The sequence below is a fragment of the Pyxicephalus adspersus genome, chromosome 7 (genome assembly GCF_032062135.1).
Source record: "Pyxicephalus adspersus chromosome 7, UCB_Pads_2.0, whole genome shotgun sequence".
Classification (NCBI taxonomy): Eukaryota; Metazoa; Chordata; class Amphibia; order Anura; family Pyxicephalidae; genus Pyxicephalus; species Pyxicephalus adspersus.
This window is the reverse complement of record NC_092864.1, coordinates 38,478,504-38,482,693: the sequence shown is the minus strand read 5'-3', so window position 1 is coordinate 38,482,693 and position 4,190 is coordinate 38,478,504.

Below are 4,190 nucleotides of genomic sequence, written 5' to 3'. Positions count from 1 at the left end.
CAGGGGGAGGGTGCGCGCGCAGCAGGAGGAGTCGGGAGCGCGCCGCTGAGGGGAGTGTGTGCCCGCCTAATTCGGGAGCGCGCATGTGAGGGGGAGTGTATGCCCGCCTGAATCGGGAGTGCGCGTTTCTTTTTTTTTAAAAACAAAACCCCGTTTGCAGCTTTGTTTTCACACAGGTAACCTTTGTCCTGCACTTCCTGCTGTATTATAAAGAAAGCTTGTCTTGGAAACAATATGGTGGCTGCCTTTGCTGGATTCCATTTCTTTGCCCCCACAATAAGCATGCACTCAGGAAAATCACAACTCCCAATCTGCATGTTTACTTTCTGATAACAGCCAAGTAAATAGCATTTTCCTGAGGGAGAAATCTGCAATGTCAGTCAGGTTTCCTATGCAGGGTCCCCATTAAAAAAAAAAAGGGGAAAATAGAAAAAATGTCTGCAAAAGGAACATTAGAGGTCTATTTAATAAAGATTTATTGCAACATTCGCAAGGAAAACGTACTAGACATTCATCTGCCTGTACTTCATTTGCAAAGATGATTCACCCAGTGTGAAATTAAATTCTCAAACATCTGGGCTCATCTCATTTAAAGTCAAACAAAATTCACCTTTCAACATTCACATTCATTATAGACATTCAAAAAACAATATTCTTTCTCTATGCAATACTAAACAAATTGCAGTAACAAGATTCACCCATCTGCTGTATTACACATTGCGCAAATCCTAAAAAATAAATTTGTGTGAATGCCACAACGAATCCTTTATAACGAGACTTCTAAAAGTGACCCCGTAGATGGAACAATCAGACCGACATCGGAACCAAACACCGCGTAAAAACTGATTGCAAATTGGCAATCATTAGAGAGAGTGGCAGACTGAGCTAAGGCTCCGTACACACGTCAGATTATTCTCATCTGATGATTGCCTCAGGGCTGATATCTGACAGGAATCCGGCGTGTGTACAGTGCCCAACGTTCATGGATCCATCCTGGCGGATAGAGAAACAATTCTAATGAAAGTGAAGGGGGGGAGAATACAGCGGGGTGCCGCTCCATCGTTCTCCCCTCTCCATAGAGCGGAACGGCGCTGTATGTACACTACTCATTCAGTCTTTTGTTGTTGGAAAGTATCCTGAAAGATTCTTTCGAATGACAATTATTGAACGTGTGTACGCAGCCTACCTGTGGGTCCCTGTGCAGAACTGGCTTGAGGCTGTCCTGCTGAAATGACTTGGGCCCCAAGGCCTTTGAACAGCAGCACACTTTGCACCTCCTTATGCCCTTAGACCCTTGTTATCTAAGTGGAAGCAGTGATCTCTCCGCAGAGGTCTGGAAAACCTTTGCTGAGGCAGAGCTTTAGATCTCCAATCAGCAGAGAACATGAACTTTGTTGAATGGAAAGCTCCGACTCCCACTCAGGAGGGGACATGATGGGCTTTTTCAGTAATTCCTACACACAAAGTCCTTTTGTGCAGCTTGTGGGCTTAAGCCAAGCTTTTCTACCTAGGCTGTGGCTGCTTTCTGAGACTTTGAAGGCCTCTTGTTTTTCAGCTGTTGGCAAAGGCTTTTCTGCTCAGGCTGTGGCTGCCTTCTAAATAAAAGTGAATTGCAAACCTGTACAATAAATAGAAACAGACAGTGACACAGGAGCTTACAATCAAGTAGGTAGGGAAGTATCACACAATATAAAGGGAGATATGCAGTGTAGGGAAGTATAAAGGGGTTTTAAAAAAAAGGAAGACGAGTTTGAAAAAATGGGTTTTGAGTGATCTCCTAAATGAGCAGAAAGTAGGAGCAAGCCGAATAGGACGAGGAAGACCATTCAAGAGAGTTGGGGCAGCTCTAGAGAAGTCTTGTATCCGTGCGTGTGATGAGGTTATGAGTGAGGAAGTCAGTAGTAGGTCATAGGAGGAATGAAGAGAGCAGCTGGGGGAGTATTTTTTTACCAGGTCAAAAAAAGTAAGTGGAGGGTTTTGAAGGCAAAGCACAGGAGCTTGAATTTGATTCTAAGGTGAAATGGAAGCCAATGAAGAGAACTGCAAAGAGATTCAGCAGATGGAGTGGTGGGAAGGATGGATGAGTCTGGCTGCAGCAATGATAATAGATTGTAGAGAGTCGGGTTAATGGAATACCAGAGAGAAGGAGGTTACAGTAGTCCATATAAGAGATGATAGATCTCTCATTTAAAACTGTGATGATGCTGAGCATTGTTTTATACAATTATGAAATGTTATTTATGCAGCACAAGTAATGCTCAGCACAAGGTAAATTCTGATATCCTATACCTCACACACACCAACACAATGGGTCTGGTTTAATAAAGCTCCCCAAGACTGGAGAAGAGAGACTATCAGTGAGGAACCTAGGTGATCCAGCCTGGAAAACATCTAGTCCAGGAATGAAAGCCTTTGTAAACTAATAGCAAATTATCTTTTAGAAATTTGTTTCAAGTTTGTTGGATCACCCAGGTTCTTATTTGGTAGTCCATCTTCTCCAGTCTTGGAGAGGTCAGGCCCAATGTCAAGATGAATTAAATAATAATCACTACTATTCTCTGGTGGTTGCACTACTTCCACCTCATTTATAAAGTGAGCACGGTGGCTCAGAGGTTAGCACTCTGGCCTTTGCAGCACTAGGTTTCAGGTTTTTATCTCAATACAAACCTGAAACGACACGACAATATCTGCATGGAGTTTGCAGGTTCTCCTCGTGTTTGCATAGATTTTGTTAGGGTACTCCGGTTTCCTTCCACATTCCAAAAACATGTAGTTAGATTAATTGGCTTCCCTCCAGCCAAAATCGGGCGAGAATTAGGCGTGTGAACAGCGCCCATCATCCATCGTCCGAACGACCGTCCTAACGGACCCACGGACAATCAAAGAGAAGGGGGAGAGCGCGCAGCAGGGTGCCGCTTCATCGTTCTCTCCCTCCCCTCTCCATAGACCAGAACAGTGCTGTATGCACAGCACTCGCTCATGCCTTTATCAGTCTTTTGCCGTTGGAAGGGATCGTAAAAGATCCTTTTCAACGACAATAATTGGACCTGTGTATGCGGCTTTATACTTTGATAATGACATATGACAATGGTAGGGACATTAGATTGTGAGCCCCTCTGAGGGACAGCTAGTGACATGACTATGGACTTTGTAAAGGGCTGCGTAATATGTCTGCGCTATATAAATACAAGTTAATAATAATCATAACTGAAAGTGTTGACATATTGAAGGTGGAGAAGGCTAAAGTGATCCTCAGTTTTTAAGACCTCAGATCCCGCAGGGTCCTTCTAAAAATAGAAGGGCTGGGTTGGCCACATTCGAATATGGAGATCAGTTTCTCTGTTCAAGTCTATGAGGCTTCTAAAAGACAATAAAAGGTAATCATTGTAAGCAAGCAAAGCTTTGTTCTCACCATAAAAGAAGACTAATGCCCTTTTATCAATCAGCTATTAAAAAAGTTCCAACACAAAAAAAAGCAAACAAAAGAAGTGATGGTCTGTTATCTGATCAGATAACCAAGGCCCTTCCCTGCACATTAGTATAGATCTTGATTCACAGTCCAGAAGTCTGCATTGCTTAGGCTACGTACACACGTGCAATAATTATTGTTGGAGACGAATGACTAACAACCGATTGTCTGATAATTTTTAACAAAAACGTGCACAATGACTGGCCAACGACGCCGATTAACAAAGAATGTCGCTGGAAACGAACAACCAGATCTGATTGGGCAACGATCGTCCGCTATCTATTGTGTGTACGGTCGTTCAGTGATCGTGGTTTGTTCTGTGATACACTTTCCCGTGTACATGTCACTTCCTGCATCATTCAAATGATCATATCCAGTGTGTGTACTATTTTGGTGGATTATATTTGAACGATCGTATCGTTTCAGCATGTACAGAATTGTGCACAATACGATTGTTCAAAATAATCGTGAATATTCGTTAATCAATCGTTCGTTTGCTAACGGCAATTATTGCACGTGTGTACATAGCCTCAGGGTAAGCAAAACAATTCTGTTCACATTCTAATCCAGTGGTTCTCAGCCATGGTTCCTCCAGGGGTTGCGGGGGGGTTCCTTAAGCAATGAGCAACTTGTGCCTCCCAGGTCAGTTCAAGTGACACCAATGGCTAGCTATGTAAGAGGCAATCTTCCCACTGATCCTCACATTATTGTACTGTGAGCA